The sequence below is a fragment of the Diachasma alloeum genome, unplaced genomic scaffold, assembly GCF_001412515.2.
Source record: "Diachasma alloeum isolate Michigan unplaced genomic scaffold, Dall2.0 Dall_scaffold_00180, whole genome shotgun sequence".
In the NCBI taxonomy this organism is placed as follows: Eukaryota; Metazoa; Arthropoda; class Insecta; order Hymenoptera; family Braconidae; genus Diachasma; species Diachasma alloeum.
In genome coordinates, this window is record NW_021680346.1 from 2,331,508 (window position 1) to 2,352,530 (window position 21,023).

At 37.2% G+C, this 21,023-nt stretch overlaps 1 protein-coding gene across 2 annotated transcripts in view; it reads left to right on the forward strand.

The window, feature by feature from the left end:
• LOC107045552 (putative polypeptide N-acetylgalactosaminyltransferase 9) overlaps positions 1-21,023 on the forward strand; it is a 221,374-nt gene that overhangs the window by 139,902 nt on the left and 60,449 nt on the right. For both annotated transcript variants that reach the window (XM_015267857.1, XM_015267865.1), the window contains one exon: positions 5,912-6,001. The gene's annotated coding sequence lies outside the window, so the exon portion shown is untranslated. The remainder of the gene's footprint in view (positions 1-5,911; positions 6,002-21,023) is intronic.

Consider the following 21,023-nt stretch of genomic DNA (forward strand, 5'->3'; position numbering starts at 1 on the left):
CCCCCCCTTTCGAAACGCTTGGTGCTCTGACGTGACGTCACGCTCCAAGTATTCCGCCGGTATATCCACGTGGCGCACTTTCGTAACGGCATTGTACAAATATCTCTGGCATTGTCGCATCATTAACTCCGTCGGTGAATGTTCGACGAACCGTTTGAGAGCCGTCATCCATCCCCTGAAAATAAATTCCCCCATTCTTTCCCGGTTTACGTAAAGCATTTTACATTTGCGTTGGACGGATACGGTTGTCTGGAGAACAACTTTATTTATCCTGGGGCTCTTGAGGAGTGATCAAAACAAACATCTTCTCTGATGAATGCCTGGGTTGACATTTCCAGAGGTGAATAATACGCGCAGGGAAAATTTGGATATAAATTACGGTCGGGGCTTTATATAAGGCACTTTAGGGACAGTAGGAGAGTGGAATCCCGGAAATCGGTATACCCCCACTATGCGCGCTTATAGAGAGGAGAAAAATAGGGATCAGCGGTTTGAAATAAGATCCTTCGCTCGTCGCGCCCGAATTCTATGGAATGTTCATTTTTACTGAATGGATATTGATAGCTAATCAATTTATACGAGTTTAATGCTTTGAATGCGTATAGCCCGCGTTCCCTTTTCTCTCTAAACATAACCCCGCGTGATCGAATGGCAGCTGATGTTGTGGGATTGTTGGGGGACTTGAGAATAATTACTTCTGGACAGCTGAAGTACAAATTATTGAAAGCACGTAAATTAATTGAATTTTAATTAGGCTTTATTCTATTAAGATAATTCTGCGTCATCATTTTAATAATCATAGCGTCGAAGAAAAGAGGTGACTCTTGGGATCGTTTAACCCTTCTGATTACTTCACTTGACTCTCACGTTTGAACTCTTGACCCTTAGGGTCATTTGACCCTTATGATCACTTCGTTCGTCCCTCCCGTTTGACCCTCAACTCCGTTTGATCCTTATAATCACTCTTTTCACGTTGAACAATTATCGAGGCCATAGGTATCTTATAAGAAGCCCACGGAACTCAATATTCTGGAGGGGATAAAATTGCCGAGAGTGGGGGTAGGCTTCGAGCGCTCGGAGCTCGAGGTATCTTATATAAAGCCTCGACTGTAATCTCATTTTTCTAACGTTATTTATAACGTGACTAAATCTACCGTATTATAATCTAAAACTATCATATATCATAACATAGTCGACAATTGAGGAGAAATAAATAAAGTTTTGAGACATGCTTTTTTACACTGTTAAAAATTTTAGTCTAAATTTTCCGTACCAAATTCGGAAAATTTCGATCGTGTTCAAGTTCAACTGAAATTTCAGGAAATCTTGTCATTGAAAAATTAAATATTCGATTGATTTTCTGTTCAAATGATCTAAAATCAATAAAATCCTTGATTTTTCAGTTCAATTATTCTGTGAAAATTCAGAAAAATCAGGAAAATTCAGAGAAAAATTGAAATTGAATTGTTTCTGAATATACATGTTCCACTGAAAATTCAATCTAGTTGCGAAATTCCCATGTCACTCTCCCTGAAACCTCAATTTTCGTAAATTCTACTTAAAACTTGAAATCTCATAACCATTTTTTCCTTAAATTCGATTCAATGTCACTCTCATGAGATTTCCTGTAAAAGCTTTCCTGAAATTTCAAAAAATTTCTACCACTATTTTTAAAATCAAAATCGCAGGATAAGAGGAGGATCATTGGATATCCTCAAATTTACGGAGAAAAGTCTCGATCCCATTCATACTCTCCCATCCACTCACCCCCAGAAAAATGGTTTATTTTAATTAACTAAATTTTATTAGAATCCAACAAATCCTCCATTAGAATCAAATAAACGATTCATTTGAGTGACATAAAGTTTATTTAATTAGTAGTGAAGTGGTAAACGGAGATAAGTCGACTTATCTCCTAGTTGAGTTTTTGAGGAATATTTCCGAATCTAAGGGAGATATCGAAATTTTTGTAATCACATTTGTTACAGCTCTCAATCGGCTCTACAAAAACGGTTATAACAAAGATTTTGCTATCTCCCTTAGATTCCAAGATATTGATTGAAAACTGGCCAATAATCAAAATTGACTTATCTTTTTTTACCACTTCGCTACTGAAGTCAAATAAATCATTTTTCTGCGTGCATGTTCCCCCCTCCCAGAGAATACTTTCGCCTCCCCCAATGCTCGGAATCAGGGCGCGCAATTGGCGGTATCGCGGCTGCTTTAATGTCAGATAAATGCTGGATTATCGTAACCATGTTGTTGTGGGTTGGTCCTGCGGGAGAGGTTGACTACTGCGGAAAAGCGCTTCGCAGACGATAAACTCAGGCTCTCTCAACAGTGCGAAAGCACTAGGCAACACTGGCCTCCTATCCGCTGGACTGGTCCCGCAGGACAGCCGTTGTACACCTTGCCAGGACAAGTTATGTGCCATTCTCACCCCTTGTGGGCCATCCAGCCAGTCCCACCGTTACACTGACGAGCTCTATGTATCTCTTTTGACTTTTCTCTCCCAGTTTTATATGAATAAACTGGGGAAAAGCAAAGTTCTCTCGGTATACGAGGCAAGTGAGGCGCGGGGGGGAGGAAAGTTCCGCTGGTGAAAAAAGAAATTGTGAAGAGAAATATAATCCACTGAGACGTCGAAAAGTCAGGTATCGAACCCACTTTTCTCCCTCCATCGAGTTATCGTTTCCTCTCCTAACTTGCACTCGCTGGCTCTTATTCTTGATACGCCACTACCGTAGTCCTGGATGAATATATCAAATCGAATAATGTTGGGTGAGTTTTTTGTCTGCTACGGGTTTGGAGAGATAAAATGGAATTCTAGCGGGACGATGCATATAAGGGTTTTTATGGTTTTATTGGATCGTTGAGTGTCACCGGTGTGATAGGGGGAGGGCTGATGGGAAATATATCGGCGGTCGTTATCAATTGGGGGGGGGGGTTTGAGATGAGAATGTTCATCTTGGATGGGGAATAATTCTTTTATGAGCGCATGACACCAGTCGCTTTGGAATGAAGCGATTTGGCGTGATTATATATACACGGAGAGAAATATTCAGTAAAAATTACCAGAAAAAAGACGTAAAAATTACGTTTCGAAACGTAATCTGGGAGCGAAGTAAAATTCAATAAAAAGTGTCAATCGTCACGTAAATTCTACGATCTGTTCCGTAAAAATTACTCATCCGTCCGACGCCTCACGGCTAGCCATGAGTCACCGTGAGGGGGAGATTTTAACAACACGTTCCGTAATTTTTCCGGAACTTTTCGTAAAAATTCTTAAACATCCAAGAATTTTCATGTTCTGAGGCATAATAAGTCTTGAAGTTTCTGTTAGATTTTACAACTTCCAGAAAAATTACGTGACTTTTTCGTATTTTTTCGGTGACAGACCCGAAAATTTACTGAACGTTTCAGATTTATTCTCTTATATTCCTATAGAAATTCACTGAAAACGATTCTTGCTTGCGGATTACGTGAAATGTTCCGTAATTTTTCTTGAATATTTCTCTCCGTGTATATACACCCGCATTGTTAACAATTTTCTTCTGAATTTAGCCGGCGAAAGTCCGGAAGGTTTTAGCGTGTTCAAGTTCCACTGAAATTTCGGGAAATCTTGACAGTGAAAATTAAATATTTCGTTGATTTTCTGTTCAAATGCACGGAGAGAAAATTCAATAAAAATTACGGACCAATTCACGTAATCCGCAGTGGGGAATCGTTTTCCGGCAATTTTTATAGGAATGAAAGAGAAGAAATCTGAAACGTTCAGTGAATTTTCAGGTTCATCACCGAACAAAGTACGAAATTGTCACGTAATTTTTCCCGAAGAAGTAAAATCGTACAGTAATTTGCCGACTTATTATGCCTCCAAAATCAAAAATTCTTGAACGTTCAACAATTTTTATGAAGCTGGTGAGTTATTTCTACGTTCCGTTCCGTAAAATTTCTCAATCGTTGGGGAAAAATTACGGACCAACAAATCGTAGAATTTACGTGACGATTCGTACAATTTCAGTTCCGACGCACACTTTTTATTGAATTTTAATTCCCTCGCGGATTACGTTTCGGAACGCAATTTTTACCTTTTTTTCTGGTAATTTTTATTGAATTTTTGTCTCCGTGAAACTATTATAAGTACTATACCCAGCCTCATGTCGAAGATACAACTTTGCTCTTAACCTGCCAACATTAGCGGGATCCGGCATCGCCTTGCGGCCGCGAAGCTCGAAACATCGGCATTGTATTTTCTAATGGATTCGACACCCAGGTTTAATTTCCCCAAGCCTCCCTGTACATACTTACCGACTACTTACCATTATTACACCCGTCGCTATTACTTACCGACATTGGTAACAAGCGCGAGTGCACTTGATTGCAACAAACTCCGGCCTTCTGCTGCGGCCCGGGGTGGGAGTCTCTCCTTGCACGTGACGCCTTGCAGTCCTACAAATAATCAGTGATATTAGTTCAGGGGGTTACAGTTGCACGATGGCTTACCAGTTTTGAGCTTTGGTGTAAGCTTCGTTCCGTTGAAAATGCGACCCTGCGTGACTGGGATGAAAGAGAATTGAGAAAAAACGGAAATGAAAAAGGGGTTATTGCTGCGAATCACGAACGGTGTTGTTGAAATTTATGATTCATAATTTTTATTTGATATGTCGTTTTATATTTCAGCAGTGGGAAATCATTCCCGGCACTTGTAATTTTAATATGCACGGACAGGTTTAATCCAACACTGATGGGAACTGTTGTTTCCATTAAAGCGTAACAAATTGCGAGGGAATTTTTTTTTTTCGGCAGAAATTGATGTCTATCGGGTGAATACATCAATAAATGAAATCAAATGATTTGAGGGTTTGGATATGCGATTTTGTTGGCTCGAAAAAGACTTGTGTGAGAACTTATTTGTTTTTCTGTCAACGTTAGTTGAATTTCATTTTTCAAAAATCGTTGCCTCGAAGTAGGTCTGAAGAGATCTTTTGTCGTGTTGAATCAATTTACTTGTGGACAAAAAAGAAAGTTTCCACCAAAACGTGATAATTTTCGTAGTAGTAATTGTTCTCGTGAGACATTTATATGTCTTTTGGGTAAATACATTCGTTCTACAGAGAATTAGATGAGCCTCCGGTTTTATCAAGTGAATGTTATTGAGTAGTGTATATCTTTGTCCAATAAACACTTATAATTTCCATGGAACAAATGATAATTTCAAGAGGAAACTACAATTTTCCTGCCGACAACTGTGTTATTGGCAAAACTAAATAATTTCGAGGGGACAATTTTTTTGGGAAAAAAATATTCTTTCCTCGTCAATGTATTCTTTCTGTGGTATAAACCTATGGAGTTCTCTCAGATCAAATGATTGCCGTACAATAGATTTTTTTTTTCCTCCCAACAGTTCGAATTCTTCTAGCGATAATTTCTAATGATCACGACAAAAATTTAATTTTTGTGAAAGATATTAAATTTTCTTCTATCAAGTTGGTTAATTTCCCTCAACTAAATCCGTTCCACTCCATCAAGTATTCTCGCCTGGAAAATATATTTCAGTAGTGAAGTGGTCAAACGGTTTAAGTCGATTTTGGCCAATAGCCAAAATCGATTTAAATAAATATCTCGAAATTTAAGGGAGATAGCAAAATTGATCTCATAACCTTTTTAGTAGCACTCAATTCGCTCTATAAAAAAGCTTATTATGAAAATTTCACTATCTCCCTTAAATTCGGAAATATTTCTGAAAAACTTAACTAAAGACTAAATTTACTCTTGATATTGATTTGATATTGCGCCTAAAAAATACTCTCGGTCAGTTCTATAAACTCTGAAAGGGTTTTTTCCCCCAGAAAAAATAGCCCGAACTGCTTGGATGCCCTTAACAAAGAATCCCTTTTTATGATTCCAGATTCTCTCCCTCATGGATATTCAGAGACTGGCACGTGCATAACGGACTCCGCGGATCTAGTGCATCGGTGCATTTTTAACCGTACCCCAGGTAATGAAAACCCCTATAAAAATTTCATCCGCTTCGATAACCGAAGGCATCTGTCCCAGCACGGCTGATCTATTCTGCATGAACGGAAATAGAGACCCCCGGACAGACCCTTTCATCGACGGAATCACGAAAATTCATTGGGAGAGGAGATATTTTAGAGGAGAATAAAAGATACGTGATGTCTTATTCTCATTGGGGAAGTCGCAAATATCGAGGGAAAATTCTTGCAATAACTGAAAGGAATTGATTTATACAAATTTCCAAATTTATTAAACATTTCTTACAAATTATTTCAAAATTCGAGATGTTGAAGAAATCTGAAATTCGTTGACTATGATTTTTTGTTCGAAAATTTGAAGATGAATTAGAATAATGAATTCTTTAAATAATAAACTTCGGATTGACTTTTTAATTAAATTTTCAAGCACTCTCTTCTCGTGAATCGATAAGGCAAGCATTTTACGATTCTGAGAACTATTCTTTCATGATGACATGGATATCTGGATAATTCATCAATATCCTTAATACCTCCGTTCATCCATAACGGCATTTATTACCCATAAAAAGGGTGATTAATTTTAAAAGCACTTTCGTCAATCAATGATTACTTCGCCCAGTGAAAGATCCATTCATTCTATGTTCATCTCCTTTCGCATAATGCATTCATTTTCAACCGAAAAGCGCATGTTTCTACTCGGTACACTGGGAGAAAAAATAAGCTCTGACGGAAAACCATATATGTTCAACAGATTCGCTTGAGGGTAATTAACCGACTTGATAGAAGGAAATTTAATATCTTTCACAAAAATTAATTTTTTGTCGTGATCAGGAGAAATATTCCTAGAAGAATTCGAACTGTTGGCAGGAAAAAATATAATCTATTGTACGAAAATCATTTGATCGGAGAGAACTCCATAGGTTTATACCACAGAAAGAATACATTGACGAGGAAAGAATATTTTTTTCCCAAAAAAAAGTCCTCGAAGTGATTTAGTTTTGCCAATAACACACTTATCGGCAAGAAAATTGTAGTTTCCTCTTGAAATTATCATTTGTTCTATGGAAATTATAAGTGTTTATTGGACAAAGATATACACTACTCAATAACGTTCACTTGATAAAACTGGAGCCTCATATAATTCTCTGTAGAACGAATGTATTTACCGAAAGACATATAAATGTCACACGAGAAGAATTACTACTACGAAAATTATCATGTTTCGGTGGAAACTTTCCTTTTTGTCTAAAAGTAAATTGATTCAACACGATAATAGATCTCTTCAGGGAAACATGTAATTTTTCGACAGAACCAATTTTTTCTCTCGGTGTATTTTCGTGGTTCTGTCTTAGTGGTTCTGTCGTCCATTTTCTATGATTTATTTCAGTAATTGTTGGGAATTTATCGCCTGCGGGCTTCGTCTCACGAGTAAATGATGAATTTAACGATTCTGGAAATTGATTCTCTCGTCATGACATCGATATCTGAATAATTCATCAATAATCTTAATTTCTATATTCATTTCCTCGACATTGTTCACCCAGTTGTGAGATTCATTCATCCATTTTCACTTTCCTCTCGCGTAATGCATTCACTTTCAACGGAAAAGCGCATTTTTCAATCCGGGAACCGGTAATTTCCCCTGAAATTTCATCATCGCCCGTGGAGCTGCGAGTGACAGACCGGTTTTCACTTACGACGGAATACAAGTATTCTCGAATTTCAGCGGTTTGACCCTCATTACGGAGACATTCCTCACCAGCATTTTGTCTGGGAGAGGCGAGGACGTAGTTAAATGATAGCCAAGATGACTGTCAATATTTTCATTACACGATCAATCATATTCTTCACGGGGGCATTCCTCTCTCGAAACCGACGCTATTCAGATTTATTTCGGCGTGGTGATGGGGAGATAAAGGTCACAGGAGGATAGGCCCTCAACAGATGCTACTAAAACGTAAATAGAGGACGACAGAAAGTTGTGGGCATTCTTTCAAAGGTTATGATGAGGCATTTGTGTTGAGGTAATCGTCGGGTCTGACAGATAAATTGTGGAGAATGGATAGTTGTTTGGATATTCTGTGCATCTCAATTCTCCCTCTATTTTATAAACTTATTGATATATTAGTCAAACGGTTAATGGTGCACGGAGAATAGTTTTGCACCCATAGATGTGTTTTTTTTTCACCGAACGAATCGTAAAATATCCTCCACAAACAGGTATTTTTTCATTGAATTACATTTCGCTCCATGATTACCTTTCGTACAGTAAAATTTACGATTTTCTAGGTAATTTTTATCCAACTTTTCTCTCCCTGTAGTGTTTTCTTGCGGAAAGAACTGAATACGACCTTATTAAACCACAAAATTATGTTAGATCCATTTAAATTGGAATTTCAAGATAGACCGCTTTGAATCATTCCCCCGAGTTATGCCTTTTCTTCTAGATGTAGAGATACAGATGGAGAGTCGTTGGTGTTTGTATTCAGCTACTGGGCCACCTTGCGGTGGCGTCTCTATACTCAGGTGGTCATAACCTCCCTAATTGACCTCTCATACCCAATAAATTTTCTTGAAACACAAAACTAGTGATGAGTGGATTTTAATATTATTGTAATCATGACTGAAAAATTCTTCTGACACTCCGAATAGTTGCAATTTCACCCTTTGAATGAACCTGTTCAATGGCCTCAAACCCATGACCTTCAGGTGGGTGCAAGAAAAAAAATAGCCTAATGGTGTGAGAAATTTTACTATACAGGAGGATAATTTTTGCATCTATAGATGTATTTTTTTACCGAAATAGTAAAATACAGATATTTTTTTATTAAATTTGCCACGGTTTTGTTGGTAATTTTTATCCAACTTTTCTCTCCGTTAAGGAATATAACAGTTGAGAATCAGGAGATTTGACGACAATATTTTCCATTTAAGAATTTCGCGAAATTTAGAAAGAATTTGCGATTTTTTTCTTTTTACACAGAAATTGGAAAAATTAATTCAATTATTCACACGTTCTCTTCTTAGAAAAAGATGGAAATATTAAAGAAAAAAAAATTTCCTCTTCGTAAACTCGAGTCTGAAGACCAGAAATTTTTCATGAGGAGCATACGTTGCAGCGAGGGTGCAACCCCATGGCAGTTTATGAAATTATGACGGACCGATTAATTGAGTAGACATTGTGGAAGCCAGCTCTTTCCAGCGTGGTCGAATAAACCCGATACACGTATTCGCACCGCAAATTGTAATTATCCAAATCCCCCGTGAGAGAGCCAAATTGTTCGACACAGTCTACCTGTTATATTCACCCGGAGGCATGTCAACCTCATGAATATCACCTACTCCCCAACTCCCCATTCTCGTAAATTGTTCATGACTTTTTGGAATATTTATGCCCAGTATTTCAACACTGTTGTTTGCTTGACGAATATGATTCGTAATTTTGTCAGCGTAGGATGGGTATATTTTTAGAACGCGGGAGTTGGGACTTTTTAAGTGCCCTGAAGAGCGTACTGAGAAGAATATTTGATGGAGTGGAACAGATTTACTTGAGGGAAATTAACCGACTTGACAGAAGGAAATTTAATACCTTTCACGAAAATTAAATTTTTGTCGTCATCATCAGAAATATCCCTAGATGAATTCGAACTGTTGACGGGAAAAAATATAATCTATTGTACGACAATCATTTGATCTGAGAGAACTCCATAGGTTTATACCATAGAAAGAATACATTGACTCCGAAAGAATATTTTTTTCCCAAAAAAAATTGTCCCCTCGAAATTATTTAGTTTTGCCAATAACACAGTTATCGGCAAGAAAATTGTAGTTTCCTCTTGAAATTATCATTTCTTCCATGGAAATTATAAGTGTTTATTGGACAAAGATATACACTACTCAATGACATTCACTGGATAAAACCGGCGCCTCATCTAATTCTCTGTAGAACGAATGTATTTACCCGAAAGAAATATAAATGTCTCACGAGAACAATTACTACTCCGAAAATTATCATGTTTTGGTGGAAACATTCTTTTCGTCCACAAGTACATTGATTCAGCGCGACAAAAGATCTTTTCAGGGGAAGAATTATGTGTTCCCGTGAAGAGATAATTCTTGAATCGAGAAATGCAAATCCTCTCTTGACTTCTAGTTCACTTAGCCCAAAAAATCTCAGCTGAGTTTTTGAGGAATATCTCCAAATCTAAAAGAGATAGCAAAATTTTTGACAAGACCTTTTTTGTAGCTCTTAATCCGCTCCACCAAAAAGTTTATAACAACAATTTTGGTATCTGCTTTAGATTTCGAAATATTCACTAAAAACTAACCAACAGTCAAAATCGACTTGATTCGTTTTACCACTTCGCCACTGAATTATCTACTTGAAAGAAATACCTTTTCTCAGTGTCAGTGGTGCATTAAATCAGTTCCAAGATACATGACGTATTGAGACATTCGGAGTACCCCAGTGATTTATTATTCACCTTGATATCGAAGACTCAAGCGCAGAGTCGTACATCAGAATACATTTCGTGGGATCTGATCTGACCTTGTTAACATCGAGAACGTTTCCTACCCTGTCGACGAAATTACACGAATCAATACTCGTTAAAAACTCAGTGGCTCCTGAAGAAATAATCCAGCACATCTGCACGCGTTACCAAAAGTTCTCCCGTTAAGATTGCCCGATTACATCGGAATACTCGTTTAGCAATCATCCCAACGTTCTTGTTATCGTTTGAATGCTTATCGATTTAGTGGTTAAATTGATTCGTGATTGAAAGGTTGTGGGATAGCGCGTGTGATATCGACTCTTAAAGTTAGTGTTATTGAATCGTTTGGTGTATTCACACGACATGAGCTCGTGTACCTGGATTACGGTGGGTTCGAGAATAATTCGAGAAATTCATTATTTAAACCGGAAAAAATTCACACAAACTCATACATTTCGTACCAATGAGTTCTGTCGAAAAACTATGTGATCCGTGTGGGAATATTTGATGGAGTGGAACAGATTTACGTGATGAAAATTAACCAACTTGACAGAATGAAATTTAATATCCTTCACAAAAATTAAATTTTTGTCGCGATCATCCGAAATATCCCTAGAAGAAATCCAACTGTTGGCAGGAAAAAATATAATCTATTGTACGACAATCATTTGATCTCAGAGAACTCCATAGGTTTATACCACAGAAAGAATACATTGACGAGGAAAGAATATTTTTTTCCCAAAAAAAATTGTCCCCTCGAAATTATTTAGTTTTGCCAATAACACAGTTATCGGCGAGAAAATTGTCGTTTTCTCTTGAAATTATCATTTGTTCCATGGAAATTATAAGTGTTTATTGGACAAAGATATACACTACTCAATAACATTCACTTGACAAGATCGGAGCCTCATATAATTCTCTGTAGAACCAATATATTCACCCGAAAGACATATAAATGTCGCACGAGAACAATTACTACTACGAAAATGATCATGTTTTGGTGGAAACTTTCTTTTTTATCCACAAGTAAATTGATTCGATACGACAAAAGATCTCTTCAGGGGAATATCTAATTTTTAGGTGGTAAAAGGAGATAAGTCAATTTTGACCATTGACCAGTTTTCAATCAATATCTCGGAATCTAAGGAAGATAGCAAAATGTTTATTACAACCGTTTTTGTGGAGCCGATTGAGTGCTACAATAAAAGTGATTACGATAATTTCGCTATCTCCCTTAGATTCGGAAATATTCTTCAAAAACGCAACTGAGAGATGAGTCGACTTATCTCCGTTTACCACTTCACCAGTGAATTTTTTCTCTCAGTGTATTTTTAAACTTTTTGGATAAAAAATTGGTTGATAACCCAAAAAATCGAGGCTAAATTTAACCGACCAAAGCGTTCAATCGCCCACTCGAAAAAATTATTTATTTGAACCAAATAGAGTTTATTTGATTTAAATAAATAAGTTTATTTAAATAGTACGAAACAGAATGTTTTTCAAATTGAAAACCAATTTTTATTTGAAGTCTTATTTGTATTAAATAAATCTTTTCTTATTATTAATAAATGTTTATTTGATCCAAATAAATCCTCTATTAATATCAAATAGGCATTTTTCTGATTTTAAAGAAATTTCTTTATTTAAATTGCATACATTATTTGCTCGGATTAAATAGAAATTTTATTTGAAATAAATCAATCTTTTTTTTTGATATAACCAAATTATTTTTCTTGAAACAATTAAACAAGTTTATTCATTTATAATAACCACTTCTGTGGAATGAGAAAAAAATTTCAAATAAACATTTCTATTCGATTAAAATCATCCATTTTTCTGGGTGTAGGCAAAAATAAAGACCACCCCACCGTCAATTGTGGAAGATGTATACCACCGGTAGCCCGACTATTGCCATCGATTTCTAATCCAATTATATTCCCCCAGTACCACCGTCGATTATCACGTAATGAATTCACCCTATTCCGTGATGTGGAAACAATGATCCCAATGTATACCATTTCTTTGTGCAATCAACTATCTATTATCGAAATTACAATGGGGTAGTGCTTGAATTGATTGTATTGCTTTTCAACTGGGTCAAGAGCTTTAGCATTCTGTGCACTCGCTGTTCATAACCACTAGACATTGGTGTATTCTTCAAAGCCATTTCAAAATCAGTTGTTATTTCTGTCTCTTGACGGGGGGCGGCGGCCGTGCGGAGGTACATTGGTCGCGTGTTGAGATAAGATTGACACATCCGGTAACAGTAGCGTCGTTGATACACAGTTGGGTGAACGTTAACCGATTGTCACTCTGTGCATTGCGTGCCGACGTTGTACCATAGCATTTCAGAGGACTCTTGTACTGTCGGAGTTGTTACAACGATTATACTGAAATCATGCGGTAAAAAGGGTATTTGAACTTGGCTGGGACAGGCTCATCCGCTCATCTGGAGGTGAATTATGTAAGAGGTTTGAACTGACGAGTTTAGAGGGATCGATTCGGTTTAAAAATGAGGGGCAGAACTGCCTTCGGGGAGAGGATGGAATTTCAGTAGTGGGGAAGTAGCGGGTTGTTGGACTGGGTCAAATGGACGCGGATAGTTTTCTTCTTAATTTTTGGTAGGTTTGGAAAAAGGACGCGAAGGACCGACACTGGAGATTTTATTGTGTAGCTCGTGACTGTTTTTTGTTCTACACGCGGAGAGAAAAATTCAATAAAAATTGCCAGGAATAAAACGTGAAAATTACGTTTCGAAACGTAATCCGCGAGCGACGTAAAATTCAGTAAAAAGTGTAATTCGGAACTGAAATTGTACGAATCGCCACGTCAATTCTACTATTTGTTGCGTAAAAATTAACCAGCCGTCTGATGACTCAGCGCTGTGGGGATAACAAGTCGTTCCGTAATTTTTCCCCAACGATTGAGAAATTTTACGGAACGAAACGTAGAAATAACTCACCAGCTTCATAAAAATTGTTGAACGTTCAAGAATTTTTGATTTTGGCGGCATAATAAGTTGGCAAGTTTCTGTAAGATTTTACTTCTTCGGGAAAGATTACGTGACAATTTCGTACTTTGTTCGGTGATGAACCCGAAAATTCACTGAACGTTTCAGATTTCTTCTCTTTCATTCCTATAAAAATTGCCGGAAAACGATTCCCCATTGCGGATTACGTGAATTGTTCCGTAATTTTTACTGAATATCTCTCCGTGCTGAAAAAACTGGTATAACACGCACTCAAAAAAATGATTCCCTAAAATCAAATAAATAAGTTTATCTAAATAGTACGAAATAACGATTTCACTTTTTCTGATTGTGAGTGTGGGAATCATCTGCATTAATCTCATTCCTCCCTCACTGATGAAAATTAAATTCCACCTCTGTTGAAGTGCGGTATAATGTAGAAACTAATTATCTAATCTCAATGTGAGAACATGAGCAGGTGGATTAGACCCCAGGACCATTAATACAGGATTGGGTATTTGGGCAATTAGTGAAGCAATTCAGCATCGCGGAATATTTCCCGAATTCCTAGCGAAGATAACTCATTTCCAAATTGAGATTTTGGTTTTGGAAATGAAAAATCACTGGGGTCAAGTGAGTTTTGTTTACTGCACCCAAAAAAAAATGGTTTATTTGATTTGAATAAACTTTATTTGAATCGAATAAATTCTCTATTAGAATCAAATGAACGATTTATTTGATTTAATAGTAGATTATGTCATGAGGACGATAGGTCGAGGTTTGTGAGGAGTGTGAAGTTTGCAGCACGAGGCGTCGGTACGTCGGAGACGAGGTTCGCCGAAGGCGAGCCGAGTCGGAACTTACCGACGCCGACGCACTCCTAGGAGCGCTAAAGCGCGACATGAAGTCAGCCGTTCCTCTTTATCAAGTCCATGGCTGCTAATCGCCACCTATTTTGCTGTCTCCCTTAGATTCCGAGATATTCATTGAAAACTGGTCAGTAGTCAAAATTGATTTGTACTATTTTAGCACTTCGCTATTGAATTCTGCTGGGTGCCCTGGAAAAAAAAGAATAGATGTTTTCCTTCAATAGATTCTCCCTCACAATGGGAGAAAAAATTAGCTGCTGAGAATATTTGATCGAGTGAAACAGATTTACTTGAGGGAAATTAACCAACTTAATAGAAGCAAATTTAATATCTTTCCCAAAAATTGAATTTTTCTCGTGATCATCAGAATATCCCTAGAAGAATTCGAACTGTTGGCAGGAAAAAATGTAATCTGTTGTACGACAATCGTTTGATCTGAGAGAACTCCATAGGTTTACACCATAGAAAGAATACATTGACGAGGAAAGAATATTTTTTTCCCAAATGAAATTGTCCCCTCGAAATGATTTAGTTTTGCCAATAACACAGTTATCGGCATGAAAATTGTAGTTTCCTCTTGAAATTATCATTTGTTCCATGGAAATTATAAGTGTTTATTAGACAAAGATATACACTACTCAATAACATTCACTTGATAAAACCGGAGCCTCATATAATTCTCTGTAGAACGAATGTATTTATCCCAACGACGTATAAATGTCTCACGAGAGCAATTACTACTGCGAAAATTATCATGTTTTGGTGGGAACTTTCCTTTTCTCCACAAGTTGATTGATTCAACACGACAACAGAGCTATTCAGGGGAACATATAATTTTTCTCTCAGTGGGATCGGACGAGTGACACATCCGCAAGAACGATCCTCCCTCGAGTCCCCATTCTCCCCTGGGAATCACCGTAATAATTAATTTTTCATCAGATTGAATTTCAAATAGAATTTTCTCCACTCCGAGTAATCCCGTATACTTACCAAATCCGTTAGCAATGCGCTTGATCAAACCAGAAAGTAGTTGAAGCGTGTGCCAGTCAGTGGCACCCCACTGAAAAGTTAATTTCACCCCCCAGACGAAAATGGTGACTCCTCGGCAGTCACTTTAACCCGGTCTTCCCTCCTATCCCCATTGATCTCTCGACTTTATCCGTGAATATTCCCGTTGGATGGAGGAGCATTGAAGAGTCGAGAGGGATTTTCGATTTACCGTGCACTCGATTTGGAACACTCGTCCCCCGGAGGAATTTACTTAGACCAACAGAATCTCGGAGCTATTTCATCGATCAATGTTTTCCTATCGGATCTGACGAATTCGGGGGAGATGGTTTTTACCGCGCCATATTTTCAAGGCTGGTGTAATCAACGGAGTGGAAATTTTCTTCGAGATAAATTCAGTAGCGAAGTGGTAAAAGGAGATATACGTCAATTTGGACCAGTTTTCAATCAATATCTCGAAATCTAAGAGAGATAGCAAAATTTTGATTATAACCTTTTTTGTGGAGCCGATTGAGTGCTACAACAAATATAATTACGAAAATTTCCCTGTCTCCCTTAGATTCGGAAATATTCCTCAAAAACTCAACTGGGAGATAAGTCGACTTATCTCCGTTTACCACTTCACTATTGAATTGATCAAGTTGATGGACTCATGATCAATTTTGTCAACTTGGTCTGTTATAAAATCAATTCGAAATCCCGTGAACCCAGAAATATAATTTATTTGAATCAAATAAATAAATTTATTCAAATTAATCTGTACACAACTTATATTTTGAAGATGAAAATCAGAAATAAATTTTAAGTGGAAGTTGACGTGAGTAAATGCATTCTGGTTGAATTCGTACTGAATTGGCAGTCTATTTAGCTCTCCCCAAATAACACAGCCTTATGAGAAAATAAGTACTTCGAGGTTAGAGAGAAGATTAAAATATAGAACAAGTGGGAAATGGCTCTTGTATTGCTATAGTATAGCTACTTTTGCTAATAAATTAGCAATATGCTTCCGAATGGTTATTTTGCGCATCATTTCCTTCTATCATGTATAACTTATTGTTTATTTCATTTTATTAAATTGAATAAGATTTCTTTTCAACTAATTTTGTCGGATTTTCAACTCAGTTGAATGTTATCATCGTCACTATTCTTATTATCCCTTTCTTCTATACAATAACCGATTCTCTTTTTTACGGTTCTCTCTCTCCCCTCAGCCTTTCGATAAAATATTAATAGAAAAATTTTATTTATACATACTTGAATGAATTTGAAACATCACATTTGAAGAAACCATCCGAAAGCTCACTTTTCGGGAAATTCATGAAAAATTCGGAATTTTGAACAATCATCATAAAAATCAAATCAACTAATATAGCTATCGTAATCATCTTTCAACTTCGACTTAATGGCATTGAAACAAACATTTGAAGCTATGACTGAATTCATTTGAAGCATGATATTCAAAGATATCCCCGGAATTCTGATTTTCAAAAAATACAAAATTTTTGAAAATATTCAAATAAATGAAAATAATGATTATTGCTATCGCTTTCATCTTCGAACTCGGTCGAAAGGACATCCAAACAAATTTTTTAAGCCATTATTCAATCAGTTCAGAAAATTTTTTTAGTTATCGCGGGACAACTGATTTTCGAAAAAAATCGAAAATTAAAAAAACTAATTGATGAATTGAATTTCAGTTAATGGCGATCGATAGGGCTCAACAATACCTACATTTGCACATATACACACGTGTACGGGCGAGCTCTAAAACTTGTATTTTCGGACTTTTTGGATCATACTGGGTCGATATAACACAAAAAATCCAAAATTTAAATTTGAATGATTACAAAGCGTAACCCTAGTCATCAGCGATATCTGCTAATTCAATTTGATGATAGATTAAATTCCCAAAAAAATTAGGGATGAGTCCTTGAAAATTTGCAATATTATCACTAAAAATTCGTCGAAAAATCAAATCCCCAATAATTCAGGATAAACTTGTAAAAAATTCACATGAATCCCGGAAACTTAAAACTTCTTATCAGTCTTGACAACTTTTCTGCATTTATTTCAGTAAAAAATCGCTGTCTTTCAGATATTATTGCCAATATTTGTAGCAATGCTCTCATTCCGAAATTCTCTCTCGTCACGATGGATTCATTCCACCATCGGAGAATGAAACGTGACCCAAACTGACCCCCTGACACCCTTTTTCCCCCGAAGTTGAGCGCGTGACTCCCGGTTATACTCGATTCCACCCTTTTGGCAGAAGCCAGGGTTGGACATAGCGCGCAGCAATCCGAGACAGTACCGAGTGAGATTTACACCGCATGTTGATCGTGCAAGCAGACGAATACGTGATAGACGAACATTACTTACCCGAATACCCCGTAATTTCCAGAAACACGTCTGCTGGGTAATTGGAATCACGAATTACTCTGCTGAGTGAGAAATTCATAACAGCGTTATTTCATCTGCCAGATGATTTGATCATTACCGCGAGTGATGAAATGCTGAGGATGATGAATTAAATGGTCTTAACAAATGGCCTCTTATTTGGCGACAGTCCAGTTGGTGTACACACGCTTGGAATGTCCATTACTCCATTAGTGGGTTACCATGTGTTAAAGTCTATATTGGCCCTCGCGTGCAATGCCATGGGGGTCTACCAACCGTTGAATCTCCCGGCCCTATTGTCCGAGTTTAATGCTCCCCTTCTGCGAGAATTACGCGCAGAGCCCCGGTTTGACAGTGTATTAAGGCGTATCAAAATGCGAATGGGACACGCGGGAAAAAATTAACCCAGCATTGAGAATAAAATATACTTGATTCAAGTATATTTTATACTCAATCGGGGGATGGGTAGGTGTGCCTGTACCGTTCCCCTAAGGGAAAATGCCAGTTTTATATTTTATATTTCAACTTGAGTATAAAAAACGTATTTGTGAGACTTCTTTAACTATTGAACTCGTTATTCTCGGAGTGTAGACGCCTAATTCTCCTTAGAATCCACAAAATTGACTGAAAATAAAAAAGAGAGCCTATTGAGCGGTATTACCCACCGTCGGGTAATACCGCTCGGCACAATTCCAATACCGCTCGTAGGGTTTTGCGTGTATCGCTCGCGCCCCAACATAACCTGTACTCGAGTGCTGTCGAGCATCTACGTGGCCGATCCTATAGCGGTATTACCGACTTCGCTCGGCGTCAACAAAATTGTTGATAATTATTGACATGAGTGGAGTTTTGAGTTCGAATTGGTCTCAAATTACGCGTGAAAGTACCACGAATCGAATAACCACAGTTTAATATGAGAATTCAGCGTTTGAAACTCTCAAAAGCCTTAATTACAAGTCCACAAATTTTGCACTGTAAAGACCTCAAAACTTCGTTACGTGCTTTTTCATATTTAAAGTGGTAAATAACGTGAAATTTTTCCGACAATCACATCCTATCATCAAATTCTTCTTGATCAGGAACAGAAAAAGAATTTTCAAGTTGATGGTGTGGAGAAAATCGGGTGAGCGGTATTACCCGCTGAGCGATACAGACATCCTCCCCTATTTCAATTCGAAGATGATTCTTTTGCATCAGGACGGGTTGTAGCAAGCCCTCTTAAGTGTAATATAAGGGTCAAGCACTAAGTGTCAGAATATAAGGGTCAAAAAGTGGAGGTTAAAAAAGGAGGGTCAGAATATTAGGGTCAAAACATTAGGGTCAGAATATGAAAGTAAAAAAAGTGGGTGTCAGGCAGTGAGGGTCTAAATATAAGTAATATATTATGCTTCATCACCGTTTTTAGTTTTTATATGACCCTCATTGCCTGAAACCCACTTTTTTTACTTTTATATTCTGACCCTGATTTTTTGATCCTAATATTCTGACCCTCTTTTTTGAACCCTAACATTCTGACCCTCAGTTTTTGACTCTAATATTCCGACCCTCATCTTTTAACCTACACTTTTTGACCCTCATATTCTCACACTTAGTGTCTGACCCTTATATTACACTTGAGAGCGCTTGGTACAACGTGGGTTGATTAGAAATAATCTTTTTCAAATAAGTTTATTCATTTTTAACAACCACATCTATAATATTATTGTCTGTTGATTTTTATGATGAAAAATAACTCAAGAAAATTCTAGGATTGATATCAAATAAATCGCTTGTTTATTAAATGTTTCAATTCAATAATTCTGCTCAACATTTAATGATTAATGAAGAGAGAATATCTTCGTTCCATACATATAAATTCATGTCATCGTGTTGCTTCGATGTAAATCAAAATATACATCTGTTATCTCAAATTAATTACACTCACTCATCAATACAAAAATTGTAATTAGATCAAGATTTTTATTCTATTAAAATGATCCATTTTTCTGGATGTACTGAATAATTTTCTAGTGTCTTCAATTAAAGAGATCAATGTCAAAATACTATGAAAATGTCTTGTTTTTAGACAGAAAAACCGTCTCATTTTAAGCCACTCGTAATTTTATTCGTGATTCTTTCACGATTCTGTGAAAGAATGGTTTTCCGTGTTGACGATTAAAGCGAGTACATGTGCAGTGGCAACGATTTGAAAAAAAAAAAAGCTAAAGTATCAATTGGCATTTGTTTTTTTGCCGAAACAGGGACGCGAATAGAAATAAAGAGGAATGGGTATCGATACCCTGCCGTTTGCGCACGCGTTTTGTGACCAAAAGTCCTCCTCTCATGGAATCAGAACACGTATGCTTCCCGCGTTATATCGAGCACGATATCTTCGTCACTCTCGCAAAGTGTGTCTACTCGATTTCCCTTGGCGATAAATGGGAGTGGATCGAGTGCCAAAAATATCGGTAGTTTTTCTTCTTTACACTGAACACGTAGACTCGGGCGCCCCTTCCCTTGCTGTATGGGTTTAATTTTCTTGCACGTGATGACGGCCGTTGTAATGGTCCACGGAAAATAGGAGAATTTCTGGAATAAGATTGGACTTGGTACACGGAAATTAGCTGAGAAATTGTGCTGGAGTGAACAAGAGGGGAAACCAATTTCATCGAGGAATAATTGTTTCGTTCGGGTATTGATAATTCAATTAATCATCATTAAGTGCCAGTTCCATTTCTATTCTAGAGTTTCGTCATTTCGGAAACTCTACGTTTCAATTCAATGATTTTACGAAATTGCATCTCGTATATTTTATACTCGAATGGGGGATGAGTGTTTCAATTCGAGGTTGGTTATTTCCCGAGTCGAATAATTGGACCTGACAAATTCTACTTAGGTCTCTCCGTTCAGAACTGGATAAGGTCTTGGGAAGCCTCTTCCCAAGTGCTTCCGAGACCTTTCTACCTCTGGTTATGTCCCACTTCAGCACTTGTTAGGTGTAAGCAGGACTTGCATTCAGACTTTCCAAATCCTTGCCGGTCCCCGTAATTCTATGGGCCTATATTAAATCTGCGTTCATATCCCTATTTACTCATGCGTTATTGAAATAAAAAATGCAATTATTGTTTTTTTTTTAATCTCGAAAATCGACATTTCACGGGAGGGTGGAGGGGAGATGCATGTATGCGGAGGCTTGACATTTTTATCCAACAAGCGGAGAAGGTTGCAGAATCTATTCTAGCCACTCTTGCCCCTCCGCTTGCATGCATTGTCCAAATAAAAAAAGAAAGTGTTAACAAATCTGACCCTT